Source organism: Gorilla gorilla, chromosome 5 (genome assembly GCF_029281585.2).
Source record: "Gorilla gorilla gorilla isolate KB3781 chromosome 5, NHGRI_mGorGor1-v2.1_pri, whole genome shotgun sequence".
In the NCBI taxonomy this organism is placed as follows: domain Eukaryota; kingdom Metazoa; phylum Chordata; class Mammalia; order Primates; family Hominidae; genus Gorilla; species Gorilla gorilla.
Genome location: NC_073229.2, coordinates 133,196,224 through 133,214,406, shown reverse-complemented (window position 1 = coordinate 133,214,406; position 18,183 = coordinate 133,196,224). Strand labels below are relative to the sequence as shown.

General features: G+C 37.8%; 1 protein-coding gene across 1 annotated transcript in view; it reads left to right on the top strand.

Moving 5' to 3' along the window:
- SESN1 (sestrin 1) overlaps positions 1–18,183 on the top strand; it is a 106,565-nt gene that overhangs the window by 47,874 nt on the left and 40,508 nt on the right. The window lies entirely within an intron of this gene.

Here is an 18,183-nt window from a genome sequence, read left to right as displayed (position 1 = left end):
GCGTGTCAGAGGAGCCTAGCTAGGCACAGACTTGCAGGTGTCTGCACTAGACAACTGGAGGTATAATGAAGGCCTTCGTGGAGATAGGGAATATAAGAGGTGGTAGCATAGTGCAATGGGTTTGGGGAAGGTGATGAGTTCAGCTTTTTTTTTTTTTTTTTGAAATGGAGTCTCGCTCTTGTTGCCCAGGATGGAGTGCAGTGGCCCAATCTCAGCTCACCGCAACCTCCACCTCCTGGGTTCAACCGATTCTCTTGCCTCAGCTGCCCGAGTAGCTGAGATTACAGGCATGCGCCACCATGCTCAGCTAATTTTGTATTTTTAGTAGAGATGGGGTTTCTTCATGTTGGTCAGGCTGGTCTCAAACTCCTGACCTCAGGTGATCTGCCCGCCTCGACCTCCCAAAGTGCTGGGGTTACAGGCCTGAGCCACTGCGCCCGGCTGAGTTCAGCTTTTTATTTTTTATTTTTTGATTCGAGATGTCTGTGTGACATCAAGATTAAATATATTAGGTAGATAGAGAAATAGGCCTCAGATTCAGGAGAAAGGACTGAGATGTAATTACAGGTTTGGTCAGTGATGAAAGCGTGAGATCATTCAGGGTGATCTAGATCTAGATATTCTCTTATGTTTTCTTGTAGATGTTTTTTAGTCTTATATATTAAATTTAGGTCTGTGATCCATTTTGAGTTACTTTTTGTTAAGGGTATGAGGTTTATGTCTAGCTAGAATCATTTTGTTTTCTTTCTTTTCTTTGCGTATGGATGTCCTATTATTTCATCATTACTTGGTGGAAAGACTATCCTTTCTCCATTGAATTGCCTCTACTCCTTTTTTTTTTTTTTTTTTTTTTGAGGCAAGTTCTCACTGTCATCTAGGCTGGAGTGTGGTGGTGTGATCACGGCTCATTGCCCTGGTATCCTTGGCTCAGACAGCCCTCCTGTCTTAGCCTCCCAAGTAGCTGGGATCACCGGCAGGTGCCACTATGCCTGGATATTTTTTTTTTTTTTTGTAGTAGTGGAGCCTCCCAGGTCTTGAACTCCTGGGCTCAAGCAATCCTCTTGCCTTGGCCTCCCAAAGTGCTGGGATTACAGGTGTGAGCCACCATGCCTGGCCACTTCTTTGTTAACAATAAGTTGACCATATTTTTATCAGTCTATTTCTGGGCTCTCTGTTCTGTTCCATTGATATGTGTATCTGTCCTTTCACCAATATCATGCTGTATTAATTATGATAGCTTTATAGTAAGTCATGAAAAAGTTAGTATGACTGTTCTGGGTCTTTTGCCTTTCCATATAAAATTTTGAATCAGTTTGTTGACATTTACAAAATAGCTTGCCAAGATTCTATTTGGAATGTTGAACTTACAGATGGGAAAAACGGACACCTTACTAGTATTGAGTCTTCCAATCTATGAGCATTGAATATTTCTCCATTTATTTGGATTTTTTATTTCTTTGATCAGAGTTTTGTAGTTTTTGGTGTATAGAGTCTATACATATTTTGTTGGATTTATGCCTATTTTATTTTTTATTGTAATTCTTTTAATTTCAAATTCCAATTGTTCACTGATGGTCTATAGAAAAGCAAGTCACTCTTGTATATTAACTTTGTATCCTGCAACCTGCTCAACTCCCTTATTAGTTCTAGGAGTTCGTTGTTTTTTATAAATTCCTTGGGATTTTCTATGTACATAATTGTGTCATCTATAAGTAGGGACAGTTGTTATTTATTCCGTTTGTTGTTTTGTTGTTGTTGTTGTTTTTTATCTGTATGGCTTTTATTTACTTTTCTTGCCTTATTGCCCTGACTAGAACTTCCAGGACTATATTGTGTAAGAGTGGTGAGAGTAAATATTCTTTCCTTCTTCCCAATCTTAAGAGGAAAGCATTCCATCTTTCACCATTAAGTATAAAAACAGCTGAAGGTTTTTGTAGAAGTTTTTAAGCTGAGGTAACTCCCACTCTGTTCTTATTTTTCTGAAAGTTTTTAAAAATCATAAATCAGTGTTAAATTTACTCAAATGTTTTCCTGCATCAATTAATATGAACATATGGTTTTTCTTCCTTAGCCTGTTAAAATGGTAGATTGCATTGATTTTCAGATGTTGAACCAGCCATGCATTCCTGGAATAAATCCCCCTAAATCTTGATGTATAATGCTTTTTATACATTGTGGAATTCTGTTTGCTAATATTTTGTTTAGGATTTTTGCCTCCATTTTCATGAGGGCTGTATTTTTCTTTTTTTTGTATTGTCTTTGTCTGGGTTTGGTATTAGGTTAATACTAGCTTCATAAAAATAATTGAAAATTTTTCCCTCGTTTTCTGGAAAATATTATGTAAAATTGGAGTTAATTCTTTAAATGTTTGGTGGAGTTATCCAGTGAAATAAACTGGATTTGGAAATTTATTTTGGGGGAGTTTTTAAAAATCACAAATTCAATTTTCTTAATAGCAATAGGGCTATTCAGGTGATCTGTTTCATAGTAGGTGAGTTATAGAGTTATGGTGGGAATTGACCCATTTTATCTAACTTGTCAAATGTATGAGTATAGAATGTTCACAGTATTCCATTATTATCTTTTGGTCTTTGCAGGTTTTTTTTTTTTTTTTTTTTGCAATAATCCTCTGTTTCATTCCTAATAGATATTGGTAATTTATGTCTTCTCTTAATTTCCGTGTCAGTCTTGCTAGAGGTTTTTCAATTTTTTTTTCTTTTCAAAGAACCAGCAGTTTGTTTCACTGATTTTCTTTTTTGTTTTTCTGTTTTCAAATTCATTGATGTTTGTTCTTTATTATTTTCTTCCGTCTGCTCGATTCTCAGTTTATATTGCTCTTCTTTCCCTAGGCTCTTGACATAGAATTTTAGATCATTTATTTGAATTTTTTATTTTTTAATGTATATATGTAGTGTTATAAATTTCCCTGTCAGCACTGCTTCAGCTGTGTCCCACAAATTTTGATATGTTGTATTTTCATTTTCCTCCTATTCAATATATTTTTTAAATCTCCCCGATACCTCCTCTTTCACTCATGAATTATTTCTGAGTGTGGTGTTTAGTTTGCAAATGTGTCCAGGCTTCCATTTTCCTATTATCTTTCTATTATTTACTTTTAGTGTGATTTCATTATGATCAGAGAACACATACTTTGCATGATTTTCATTCTTTTAAATATATTCACATTTATTTTATGGCCATGATGTATTCTGTTTTGGTATATATTCCCTGAGCATGCTAAAAGGCTATGTATTTTCTTATTAGGTGGAGTATTTTATAAATGTTGATTACATCCTGTTGGTTTATAATATTGTTGAGTTCCTCTACATTTTTGCTGATTTTCTGTCTAGTTGTTCTAGTAATTGTTGAGAGAGGAATGTTGAAGTCTCCTGCTATAATTATGGATTTGTTTATTTCTCCTTTCCGTACTACCAGGTTTTCCTTCATATATTTTACAGCTCTGTTTGGTGGATGTACATTTGGGTATTGCTATATATTCTTGGTGGGTTTAACTTTTTATCATGATATATAATGTCCCTCCTTGTCTCTGGTAATTTTCTTTGCTCTGAAGTCTACTTTATTTGGTATTAATATAACAATTCCTGCTTTTTCAAAAAATGTAGTAAAACAACAATTATGGTAAATAACTTCTACCACTTTTTCATTGTCCTCAAAATCCCTCCTTTGGCTTAATAGTTACTTGTTAGTGGCGTAAGTACTTGTACAAGTATGTTTGGTAGATTTACTGAGTTGTTGGAGATGAGAAATAGCAAAAGGTCATCTGCTATTTTTATGTTGCAATTTTATTTTATTTTTTTAAATTATTGTTTATTTAGTTTTTGAGACAGAGTCTCACTCTGCCACCCAGACTGGCACAATCACAACTCACTGCAGCCTTAACCTTCTGTGTTCAAACAATCCTCCTGCCTAAGCCTCCCAAGTAGCTGGGACTATAGGTGCATGCCACAATGCCTGGCTAGTTTTGGTTTGTTTTTTTTTTTAATAGAAACAGGGTCCCACTGTGTTGCCCAAGCTGATCTCAAACTCCTGGGCTCATGCTAATCTCCTTCCTCAGCTTCCCAAAGTGCTGGGATTATAGGCATGAGCCACTGTGCCCAGCCTGCAATTTGAAATGATGCACACTCTGTAAATTGAGGGTATGTTATTTTAAAAATTTATGCTAGTTTGGGCCAGGTGCGGTGGCTCACGCCTGTAATCCCAGCACTTTGGGAGGCTGAGGCGGGCAGATCACGAGGTCAGGAGATTGAGACCAACCTGGCTAACACGGTGAAACACCGTCTCTACTAAAAATACAAAAAATTAGCTGGGCGTGATCGCGTGCGCCTGTAGTTCCAGCTACTCAGAAGGCTGAGGCAGGAGAATCGCTTGAACCCAGGAGGCAGAGCTTGCGGTGAGATGAGATTGCGCCACTGCACTCCAGCCTGGGCGACAGAGCGAGACTGTCTCAAAAAAAAAAAAAAAAAAAAAAAAGATTATGCTAGTTTGTCACATATATGTTTAACAGTTCATTTGTTTTTAAGAAGTTAAATTCAAGGAAGCAACACCAAGAATTCCTGTTTTAATTTAATCATTGTAGTGGGACACCTGATGTAATTTGCTGGCGTTACCCTAAGAGTCCTTGGACAAGTATGTACACAAGGAATGAGAATGGCACAACTAAAATGATAAATTCTTAGTAACTTTCCCACATTTAGCAACTAAATTGACAGAGAAATCAGAAGTCCAAAACAATAAATGAAACCTTTTAATACTTCTTCAACCCCAGTAATTTATTATTACTCCCCCTAAAAAATCCTCAGTCGTAATACTTTTCTGCGTAACTTGTTCAAAAAGGTGTATTTAAATATAGTAAAAAGGAATGTCATATAAAGGAGAGGAGACTTGCCAAACTAGATTATTTCTCTTGTGAAAGAAGGGAGAGTTGGGGGTTGTGGTGGGGGTAGTTGTTGCTTAACTTTTATTAGTTCTGTAGTTGAAGACTAGCAATTCAAATAATAATCTCTAATCTCATGACTGAAGTTTTTACGCTAAAGATAATACTGTACTTGGTATCAGTAGGCCATCTCTTTCCAGGTAATTGTTTTCCCAGTCGTGGTTCCTAAGTGAGCTCAGCCATACACATTTCTCTCACAGTCCTTCATTTGACTGTTGGTACATACACATTTGTGAAATCCCAGCCACAGCTGTGATGCAGTCTGTGGCCATGAAATAATCCCCGTTGACTGTGCTTTCTCCTCTCTCCCATCCTGCTTCCTTTTCAGAGTTGAAGCCACAATAATTCACTTCACTAACTTATTTTCTATATGAACAAGACTCTAGTTAAGAAAATAGAAAGATCAACAAGGTTCTTAAAAAACTGAATTGGTAGCTAAAATAACTCTTACTAGAAACTTTGTAGTTTATGAAAATACTGGTTCTCATTTCTAGTAACTCATTTCGCCATTTGGGTTAGCAAGTTTAGAATCTACAAATGTAAATCATCTATATATTTTGGTTTTTAATCCCAGTGATGGGACTATGACCCCTCCACTTGAGATGTTTTAGTAGTGCTTATCAAGATAAAGATAGCCAGTGCTTGCTGGCAGTACTCAGTAAGAAAAGTCACCAGACAGCTCTGTGATTTGCAGATTTGATGTTCTTGCCTCCAAGTTGTCTTAAATTGGACCTCATCTTGAACTGAAAATCGTGAAATACAATGATGATACTTTGACATTAATAGTTACTGTTTGTAAAAGTGAAGGGAAATTACAGAAAATTCTCAGTTAATCATGTTTGAGAATATAAGATGGTATGATTAAACTATTATGACTTAAATGATTTATGCAGCATATACAATTTATATTCCATACAAATTTGTGAAGTAGGCAACATTTATCTTTGGTCATGGTCTTCCCTACCCTCTATAGTATCCCTTCCTTGCCCTCAGGCACAGAGCCTCTTCTTTCTTCTTCTTTCTTCTCCTCCTTCCTTCTCCTTCTCCTCCTTCCTTCTCCTTCTCTTCTTTCTTTCTCCTTCTCCTCCTTCCTTCTTCTCCTCCCTCCTTCTCCTCCCTCCTTCTCCTTTTCCTTCCTCCTTTCTTCCTCCTTCTTGTTCTCCTCCTCCCTCCTTCCTTCTTTCTCTTTTTCTTTCTTTCTCTTTCTTCTTCTTTTTCTCCTCCTCCTCCTTCTTCTTTTTCTTCTTTTCCTTCTTCTCCCTTCTCCCTTCTTTTCTTCTTCTCTTTTCTTCTCTTCTCCTCCTCCTCCTTCTTCCTTTTTTCTCCTTCCTTCTTCTTTTCCTCTTCATTTCTTCTTCCTCCTCCTCTTGCTCTTCTTTTTCCTTTCTTTCTGCCCCAATTGCCATCAAAATCTGCTCTTAGGGAAGTAGCTGATCCCTACAATGGAGTTACCTCATTCATACACTTAACTTATGCAAATTTAACTATTCTTGCTTATTAAACATTTCTTAAGGTAGGGCAGAAAATATTTTAAATATAAATTGCATAGGCAATTCTGTCCCACATCCCACTCAGAGCATATGCCCCTAAGTGGGTGTGAAATGAGAAACAGAAATGTGTTGTATTCCCTTTGGTCTTGAATTCCTGCTTGCTTCTCTTAGAGTCAACATCTCATTGTGCTGTAGGTAATTCAGGTGCTAAAGACTTGTGTTGTTTTTTGTTTTTTGAGACAAGTCTTGCTTTGTCTTACCCAGGCTGGAGTGCAGTGGCACGATCTCAGCTCAGCTCACTGCAGCCTCTGACAACCAGGTTCAAGCAATTCTCCTGCCTGAGCCTTCCAAGTAGCTGGGACTATAGGCATGTACCACCACACCTAGCTAATTTTGTATTTTTAGTAGAGACGAGGTTTCACTATGTTGGCCAGGCTGGTCTTGAACTCCTGACCTCAAGTGATCTGCCCACCTTGGTCTCTCAAAGTGCTGGGATTATAGGCGTGAGCCACTGTGCCCAGCTGGCTTGTGCTTTTTTATACAAAGCCCCTAACTAAATACAAGCCAGTGACTCCAACTAGTGCTAGAAAATAAAGTCATCTGTTCTAATGCTGCAGGACAAAATGTCTACTTTGGCCTTAGTTAAGAAGTGGGCTGTCAGTCTCTAGCATGGAACCTTCCAGAAGAGATTTTCAAGAATACTCATATAGACATGATTTTGACCTTAAATGCCTACCTAAGGTTTGAATCCATTATATTGCTTAATGATTTTTCTATTTTTCAGGGTACTTGCATTTTGACAAAAGATAATGGAATTAGTCAGCTTATAGAATTATAGGCATCGTTGAACATCAACTAAATATGTAAATGGAAGATGACTAGGTATCATTTTACTATTTTTATCTCTGAGGAAGAATTTGGGTGACAAGTTTCTATGCCTTTTTTTTTATAATAGCGCTTCTGAAATTATACCAAGCAAGCAGCCATATACTCTAGTAAATCATAAGGCCAGCCTTGATTTTATTGATGATTGTCCAAGTTTCTAAAAACTATAATATGATAAATATTTCAACATTAAAACCATATATTTTGCCTCTGGTTCTCAATTTCTTCATCTAGAGAATTAAAGTATTAATACTTAGATGCTCCAAATCTATTCTAGCTTCACCCAACTTATAATTGTTTTAGCTCTGAAATTCTGTAATTATTACATCACATTGGACTAGATGCTGAATATATTAATAATTGCATTGTGTAATGGAGGGAATTTTAACATCTTGGTGTATTTCAGAATCATCCCTGTGAATTAAGGTTGCTTTAATTATTGCTCTGCAAAGATACTAATTAGTGGAGTGTTATGGTTTCTACGGCCTAATAATGTTTCCTAGGTGAAATAAAAACATACTTCTTTTCTGTGCCCTAAATTCCAATTTAAAAGGATAAGAGAAAAAACAAAATTTTTATAACCTTAATGGACATTTTAGCTAAGATTTTGATTTGAAAAGTACATTTTAATAGAAAATAGTAGTGCAATATTGTTGCATCACAGAGTCTTAAATAGCGCGGTTCATAAGTGAGGTAACTTGTTTTTCTGGACTTATGGCCCATTGGGGAGGGAAAGATTGTCTTTACTACTTAGAAAGTTTTCATGCCTTTTTATGCTGTATCAGGAATATAACAGCTATATTTTGGCAGCACATTATGGGCGGGGGCCCTGTAGAAAAAGACAAGGGACCTTGATCGGTAAGTTTCCTAACTGAGGTGCTGAACCAAAGCCAAAGAAAGTTTTTAAACATCTGTAAACCTTTTTGTTAGTACTGATGGGGCAGTATGCCTATTTGTCTCTCTCAGATTTACAACTGTTTTATTATTTTACTGTAATTATTTTAAGAGCATTTTTATTAGGCTAGAAAGAGAGCTGTAAGTGAACATATGATACTCTACTAATGGGGAACAGGTGAGAATAATAGCTCAACTGGAAACAAGAAAGCTAAAATTGTGGTAGCACTTCCTCCAGGTATTTAGCTTAGGCTTAAGCAGAGCTGTCTGAAAGTTAACAGGAAAAGAAACTACTTGTGAAGTGTTAAAAACCACAACCTAAAAAAAAATTTTTTTATCATATCATATTATAGTGTATTAAGAACTACTTGTCACAGTTAAGCTGGTTTAGTAGTATTTGATAAATACACTTTCCCTCAAACCTCAGATAAAAACAAACAAAAAACACTAGATCCCAGCATCAGAAACTGGTTTGTTTCTTTTTCATTCTCCTGGAGCCAAGTGTGTAACAATATTAGTGCCATGCCATCTTTTATTAGGCAAAGAATGATGGTTAAGCTTTCCATTCCTCACAAAAGGACTACAGTCTAAAGTTAAAATTCATATTAATTATTTGAAACTCTGAACTTACTTTTTCACTCAGACAAATCGTAAAGCCAACCCAAAGCTGATTTTAACTGCATAGGTTTGCTGAACTATAAAGCTGGAAGCAGTAATGACATTTAGATTCTACTTTAGCAATGTTTCTATGAAAAAAACTAAATTTTAACTGAGAATTCCAACAACACTCCCTCCCTCCCCATTCTGATGACTCCTCTCTTTCCTAAGTGTACATTGGTAGGAAAAGGTCCTAATAAGAGGCTGGAAGAGGGTGGAAATTCTGAATGGGGCCTAGAATTGGAAAAGAATGATGGGGTGTCTTGAGGGTTTCTGAAAGTCTTTGATTTTAATAATACAAAGGGCAGATACAATAAGGAGGGCAATTACTATGCTCTGGAAGCTACAGAAGTTTAGTAATGAGCTTGTCCCTATTAATCATTAATATGTGATAGTGGTGCAGTGGTCATGTCTGTAATCCCAGCACTTCAGGAGGCTGAGGCAGGAGGATCAGTTGAGGCCAGGAGTTTGAGACCAGCCTTAGTAACATAGCAAGACTCCATCTCTACAAAAATAAAAATAGAAATAAATTAGCTGGGTGTGGTGGCATGCACCTGTAGTCCCAGCTACTGGGGAGGCCAAGGTGGGAGGATCACTTAAGCCCAGGAATTTGAGGCAGCAGTGCATTATGATTGAGCCTGGGCAACAGAGTGAGACCCCTTCTCAAAAAAAGTGACAGAGGTTCTAAGGCTACATGAAGCCCAGTAAGAGTCAGTGACTGTGTTCTTTTCCTTTTCCTTTTTTTTTTCGCTCTGCCGTGTAGTCACATCTTTGCCTTTGTCCCCAAGAGTCCTCAACACCTTATTTCCTGTATTTCCAGTACTAAGGTTCTTCCTACCTACTCCATATGTCAGCTTTCTCCCAACCTTTTATACTCAGTCTTTTACTTCAATCCTATAAGAAAATTTGGAACCACAGAGGTGTAGTGTACAAATTAACAGAGGAAAATTTAATGTACATTTCTTAAAATACCTGACTTAGCTCTCTGAAGTTAGGGGTCTGTTTTATTCAGCATCTAACACACACTAGATGCTCAGCAGGCATTTGTTGAGTAATGAACAAATGAATGCTGTTTTGGGGTCAGTTCTTTTTTGGAGTTGAGCTTACAGGACGAAGAGCAAAATGGACCCTAGAGTGGTTGGGGGTAAAAGACAGGTTAGGAATATGGTGTGAACTATAGCAGTGGTGGGGCAGCTGAATGAATCCTCTTGCCCCTTTTCTCTCCCTTAACACTATCTCTTCTTTCTCACCATAAGTTGAGAAAAAAACCTATTAAGAAAATAAATGAAATTGAAATTCAGATTTCACTTTCTCTGTATTATTTAGGATGAGATTAGGCTTCCAGTGACAGAAACCCTGATATAAAAGTTCTTAAACAGGAAAGTTTATTTTTCTTCCTTGTAAATAAAGGCAATGCAGGACTGGTTTAGCAGCTCCGTATACTCATCAGGAACTCAAATCCCTTCTCTGTTGTTCCAACAGCATCAAGATGTGGCTTCTGTCTCAGACAGCTCCAGCTCTGGCCATCACATCCACATTTCAGACAGACGAAGAATTTACTGGGAGAATAAGCATATGCTTTCTCACTTTAGTGACATTCACTATGCACACTCCCATTCCCTTTTGTATCTCACTGGCCAGAGCTTAGTAACTTGGTCACACCCAGCTTCAAGGAAAGCTGGGTAATATGGTCTTCATTCTGAGTGGCAATGTGCCCAGCTAAAGATTTGAGCTTGTATTAACCACAGAAGAAGGAGAGAATAGATGCTAGGGAAACTACACATTTCTACGATGCTGATCAGTAAATTTTCTTGAAAATATATCAATAATGAAAGATACTCAAAGAATTGATAAATAAGAGATAATATTCAATATTGTATTTAAAATATAGATTCTATAATATGTAAAATCAGTGAGGGTAGATTGTACTTAACACTAAATTATTTACAGATACTTAGTAAATGTTGTAATTGAGAGAAGTAATTATACCATTACAAATACCAAATTTTTAAAAATACATCAATACCTAATAATTTTTATCTCAAATACATATTATTCAAGTCCAAAACACAAAGAGGAGGAGTAAAGTCATGGGTGTTTAAAAAATGCTTTGCTAAATAATTAATTTATATTCCAAGTAAGACAGGACAGTTGGTTCAATGTACTGTAGCTCTTACTAGGTAGGTCCCACAACTAATATTTACTGACCACTTAGTATTAACCACTCACTGTGCATGATTTCATGTAATCCTGTGGCTCTCTAAGACTGCTGTGTTATCATGCCCATTGTGTGGGTGAGGACATTGAGGCTAAGAGAGATTTAATTTATCCTTGTAACCCAGGTTGTTAGACTCTAATGCTGATGCTTTGAGCTTTGCCTCCGCTTCTTTACGAATGCTTAAGTCCATCTGATTGTCATCTTATCACTAACAGAAACATGGCTGGAATCAATTATGAGAGGCACTGTTAACTAAAAGCTTGTTCTTAATTTATTATAAATATTTCTCCTGTCCAGATGGCAACCTGAATCCAGCATTTTGGCACTGTCATACAGTAACTTGCCTGTTTCTAGCAGTTTTCATATTATCAAATTTTGCTCTTAGAACTATCCTATGAAGTATGGCCCCCCCCATTTTACAAATGAAAATCTAAGGCATGAGGAGATAAAATAATGTGCTGGGGTTGCAATCTAGATCTCATTTTTACAAAGTTCAGATTCGTTCTAATTAATTGTGCTACCTTAAGCTCTGAAGATAATTGCAGAGGGACATTATGGAATAAAAACAGCTGGAGGCATCCTGTCCAGAAGTGAACAGGTTATAAATAAAAATAACCTTATCATCCTATTGATAAGCATCTCCATCAAAACCACCTCTGACAATGCCACCTTTGCTTATATTTGTTTGGGTATAATGTTAGAAAGAAGCAAGAGGCTTCTTGGGAAATAAATTTTTTTATTCTAATTAATAATCAGTTTTTAACAGTCTGCCTTCTTACATTTACTTAAATTTACTTCATTTCATTTCCACCGGCATCACTGGTTTATACCTTTGTTACTTCTTAACCAGACCACTGCACTCTCTTTAGCTTAAAGTGTGTCTTTAGCTTCTCCCTACAACTCAGACTATCCTAGAAGTTTCTCTTAATCTTCTAAAATCACACCTCAACACCTCATCTCCCTGCTTGCAACATTTTTAATAATCCCTTGACTTTTTCCCCTCCTCTGAATCCATAGCATTGTCTGTACCTTTAACATAATTCTACCTCATGGGTTTTCTTAAATTGGATTGTAAGGTTCCTTAGGGCTGGAATTATGATTCATCTTTGTATACAATGAAATACCTGTGTGGGTTCTTACAAGGCACTATGCTCTCTATTGTTAAATGACAGTTGTTGAATTCTTCCCTTTTAGCAGAAGAAAAAATTGTTTTTTAAAAAACTACAGCCTATTGTCCTCAAGCAATGGTTATAAAAGGTATATCTTCCTATCTTAGCCCTGACCCTGATCCAGCCCTCCCCTTCATTAAGGGGCTTGGGTAGACAAAAGAAAAGAAGGCTTGGAATATCTCCTTTACTGAGACAAGAGGCCATCTTCCAATTTATATTCTTCCATATTTTAGCATGGTTATATATGTATCTGTCTTCTTTTCTCTTCCCCTCCCCACCACCACGAGATGAAGTCTTACTCTGTCACCCAGGCTAGAGTGCAATGGCCCAATCTCGGCTCATTGCAACCTCCGCCTCCTGGGTTCAAGCGATTCTCCTGCCTCAGCCTCCCCAATAGCTGGGATTACAGGCGTGCACCACCACACCTGGCTAATTTTTTGTATTTTTAGTAGAGACAGGGTTTCACTATGTTGGCCAGGCTGGTCTTGAATTCCTGACCTTGTGATTTGCCCGCCTCGGCCTCCCAAAGTGCTGGGATTACAGGCGTGAGCCACTGCTCCCAGCCTTACCTTTTCATGTACAGGGTGAGCACGCCTCATCTGAAATGCTCCAAACTCTGAGACTTTTTTGAGTCAGAGTTTCGATCTTGTTGCCCAGGCTGGAGTGCAATGGCACGATCTCAGCTCACCGCAACCTCCGCCTTCCAGATTCAAGTGATTTTCCTGCCTCAACCTCCCGAGTAGCTGGGATTACAGGCATGCACCACCACGCCTGGCTAATATTTTTGTATTTTTAGTAGAGGTGGGGTTTCTCCATGTTGGTCAGGCTGGTCTCAAACTCCCGACCTCAAGTGATCCGCGGAAAATTCCACATATAAGTACTTAACACAAAATTTTATTTATGCCAAAATTATTTACAATATTAAATTACCTTCAAGATATGTGTATAAGGTGTATATGAAACAAGTGAATTTCATGTTTAGACTTGGGTTCCATCCCCAAGATATTTCATTATATATATGCAAATATTTCAAAATCTGAAATACTTCTGGTCCCAAGCATTTGGTATAGGGGATACTCAGCCTGTAATCTTAGGGGAAGTTAATCCCTAAATCTGTTTCCTGACTATATACTTCTTTATACTTCCTCTAAATCACCCATTATGTACCAAGGGATTTTAGTGTTGGAAAAAGATGGGCCATTTCCTACCCTGGGAGCTTTCAGCCTAATAAGGGAGACTGGCTAGCTCACTGGAAATTATAGTGCTTAGAGATAAGTGCTGCCACAGAGGAAATTTTCAAAGGAGGACATCTAACTCAGACCAGGAGGGGTCAGGGAAGGGTTCTCCAAGGCAGTGACTTCTAACTTTAGGCTGAAGATGAGGGGTGGGCCATGATTAGAGGGGAAAGACTTGAACTCAGAGGGAGGAGCGCATACACAAGTCTAGGAATGATTCCAGCAGGTGGACTGTGAAGTTTGGTGGTGGCGTGAGGCTGGAGAGGAGGTGGAATGGTAGCACTACCTCTTCCACTGAAGTGCACATATTTAATTTGCCTTGAGCTCCTCATGCACAGTCACTGCTTTCACTCCTTTGTACCACTGCTGAGAATCTTTTAGGGCTGCTTTATTACCCCCTGCAGTATCTAATCACTTTTACTGACTTTATAGACTACCTAAAACTGACCGTTTCCCACTACTAACTCACTCATCTCCTGCCAGAGCCAGGGAAATCTCTTAACTGTCTCTTGAGTTCATCCAGTTTATTCTCTCTTCTATGTCATTCCCCTTTACCCATCTTTTAAGTCTTTACTCACTCCCTACTTCTGGATATTTGCAGTTTGTGGTATATAATTTAATACAAAATTACACTTTGCCTAGAATTGTTCTCTAATTGTTTCTGAGTATTTTATGATCAACTGGATTGTAAGCCCCCTAAGAGCTGGCTCTGAAGCTGCATTTTAAACTGTTGAGTAGTGGAAAGGAAAGGGCACTGGACCTGAAGTCAGAGCAGACCTGCATTTGACTTGTAGCTCTGCCACTTGTCAGTTGTATGACATTTCTTCATGGGTAATATAGGAATAATGAGATACATCTTACAAGGTTGTTGTAAGAAGTTGTACAAGTCACTCTATGGGAAATTAATTTGTAGACCATAAAATCCTATATACATTTTACATTTTATTCTATAGTCCCTAGGTAGAAACATAATCATTTCTTAATGTGAGATTTTTATGGTTCCTTTCCAGACCTTAGAATCTTGAAGATTCCAGACTTATTTTTTTCCTTTGTGACATATTTTTCTCTAAGCCACATCCCAGCTATTTTTATTCTTCCTCTTTTTCACCTATTCCCACCCCATCCTTAAACTTATGGATAAAGTAACTTTAGGCAGCTAAGAATAGAATATTTTGAGACATGAGAAGTTCAGGTGCCTCATCTATTGATACATTGGATAAATCTTCTACTGTCTTTTCCCCTTGGTATACTCTGCATGCATAGGAACAAACTTACTACTAGCAATCTACACCTTTACATAAATGCTCTGGACATAGAGCCTTGATCATGCCTTTGTGGGCATTCACAGTCCTAAGAAATTTATTTGATATTCTTTTCTAGATCCATTCTTTTTATTCTTGATTGTCATATCTCTCCTTAGACCAGATTCTTAGATCGGGGGGTCCTAGCAATGGCTTTCTTGTTATGTACTAAAGTGCTGATTCTGAGGGTTCAGAGCTAGGGATCTTGCTTATACTAACACAGGACTAGAGAGTGGACAATCAGAGGAAACAGACACATGTCTAAGACCCAGGTGTCTCGAAAAGCTGTGGCCAAGTTAAAAGGCTATTTTATTTTTACCTGCCACTTATATTGGGTGCAGAGATACTTAACATTTTGAGGGTTGGGTACCGTAATATCTCAGACCTTATGTTATCTGTCATGTTAATAATGTCTAAGAACCTTACTGAGGAGTTCTAAGAGCTTGAAGAAGCTCAGCAAAATATAACGTAGTTAGATACAAACTTATATAGAAAAATAACTTGAACATTTCCTTCCTCACTAGGAAAAACAGCAGCTGGGTGTGATGGCTTACACCTATAATCCCAGCACTTTGGGAGGCCAAAGTGGGAAGATCATTTGAGGCAAGGAGATAAAGACCAGCTTGAGCGACATGGCAAGACTCTGTCTCTACAAAAATAAAAAAATAGCTGGGTGTGGTGGCATGCACCTGTTAAACCCTACTTGGGAGGCTAAGACAGGAGGATCGCTTGAGCCCCAAGCTCAAGACTGCAGTGAGATATGATTGTGCCACTGCACTCCAGCCTGGGTGACAGAGCAAGAACCCATCTTAAAAGAGAAACAGAATAGACAAATCTGCTTGTTATTGGAGGAAAGGAGTGGCTTGAGGAGGGAGAGGTCGTAGGAAGTGGCAACATTTAAAATTCAGTATTCACAGCATCTTAAGCAATAATTTACACTCAAGAAAAAGATTTAATAAAGCAAAATCATTCCTGCTTCTCTTAAGAATTGCTCTGAATAGTACAATTGCCATAAATCAAATGCATTTAGTCTGGAGACCAACTTTTTGGTTCAATTACTGTGTTTTAACCCGTGATTTCTATTGTTCCTAATAGTGCCCTTAGTCATCAGTGGCTAGGAAGAGTCTTTCTGGGACACAGAGCTCTATTATGCTTAGAAATTGTAGGTCTTTGAAATTCTTTGTAAAATTTAGGATCATTCCTCCTCTTTTAGTCTTCCATTTACTGCTTACATTATTGCAAATCTTCCACAGTAAATAATTTCCTTAAGAAGAGAAGGTAGAAAAGTATCCTAAAACCATCTTTATACACTAAATCTGTTTCAGAGTAGGCATGAAGCTATAAGAATTTTATACTTATGAAGTGAACAATTTAGACTAAATCTCTATGAGACAGTTAATATACATAAAGGTAAACTTCAACCCCAATTCAGAGATACCCTCTCTCATGTCACCATATGCACCATGCGCAATCCTGTACCATTTTTTCATTTCTTCAGCTGCAGATTTATTGGAAAGTTTGGGGGTTGTTCTTTTCTGATACTAGGAGGCTCTCTGAAATGGTCTCTTTTTCCAGTGCACTGCTTTCGTGACCCAGTCTTTGTTCTGTGCCAGTTCTGAGATTGGGGCAATTATTTTTAAGTAGTAGATTCTCTTTGCTTCTATGGTATGTGTTGCCCAGTCTTCCATGTGGCATCAACTAATACTATTTTTAAGAGATGCTTTTTTATGACTCAAGGGTACTAAAAGTAGAACAATCTTGTTTAACCCTGTCTTACCCCCCAGTATTGCCTGGAAGAAAGGCACTGGTCTCTGGAAGAAAGACCACTTTACTTTTTTGCTGCATGGAGTTAATATAGTAGAAACTCATCAGACAGTACTTAATTTAACATACATACATGCAAATGTACCAGAACACTTTAAGGTTAAATTTGGTCCCTGTGATAACAACAACAACAAATTAGCCCCATTAGAGATAAACTTCTCATTCCCATTCTTCCCCTACTCCAAAAAGTTATCTGTACTGTAGAATGTTTAATAATTATTGTGGGAAGATAGTCAGATACAACAGATATATTTAAAAAGTGAATGCCCTTCACCCATAATCCCATTCCCTGAAGAGAAACTTGAGAAGTTTTGTTTTCAAATATCATAAAATTTATATGATCTATTAAAACCTAAAGCTATAAAACTTTCAGAAGAAAACAGATGGGAAAAAAAGTTTACAACCTGGGGGTAGGCAAAGGTTTCTTATCTAGAATACAAGCATGAGACATTAAAGAAAATATTGACAAATTGGATCATATCAAAATTAAAACATGATTTTCAAAAGACATCATTAGGAAAATGAAAAGGCAAGCCACAGACTGAAATAAAATTTGTAACACATATATCAAAGTACTTGTATTCAAAATAATATGAAGAACACAGCACAAGGAAATAACCAGCCCAATAAAAAATGGACAAAAGGTTTGAACTGATACTTCACAAAAATATATATATGTATTTAAATGACCAATAAGCACATTAAAACATGTTCAGTATCAAAAGTTATCAAGGAAATGCAAATTAAAATCACAATGAGATATTACTACATTAGGCATCTTGGGCCAGATAATGCTTTGTTGTGGGACGGGGAGCTGTCCTGTGCATTGCAGGATATTTAGGAGCCTCCCTGGTCTCTCCCTGCTACATACCAGTAACAACCTGCTCCTCACCAGTTGTGAAAATTGAAAATATACGCAGACATTATCAAATGTCCCATGGGAGAAAAAAATCACTTGTTAAGAACAACTGCACTACACCCATTAGATTGACTAAAATGTTTTAAATTGACAATGCTGAGCATTGGTGAAGATGTCTTTTTTTTTTTTTTTTTTTTGAGGCAGAGTCTCCCTCTGTCGCCCAGGCTGGAGTGCAGTGGCGCGATCTCAGCTCACTGCAGCCTCCACCTCCCTGGTTCAAGCAATTCTCCTGCCTCAGCCTCCTGAGTAGCTGGGATTACAGGCACATGCCACCACGCCTGGCTAAATTTTTTTTATATTTTTAGTAGAGACGGGGTTTCACCTTGTTGGCCAGACTGGTCTCGAACTCCTGACCTCAGGCAATCTGCCCACCTCGGCCACCCAAAGTGCTGGGATTACAGGCGTGAGCCACCACCCCCAGCCAAGATGTATTTTTATTGTTTTTTAGACAGAATCTTTCTCTGTCACTGAGGCTGGAATGCAGTGGTGCAATCTCAGCCCACTGCAACCTGCACCTCCCAGATTCAAGCGATTCTCGTGCCTCAGCCTCCTGAGTAGTTGGGATTATAGGTATGTGGTGCCATGCCCAGCTAATTTTAGTATTTTTAGTAGAGACAGGGTTTCACTGTGTTGGCCA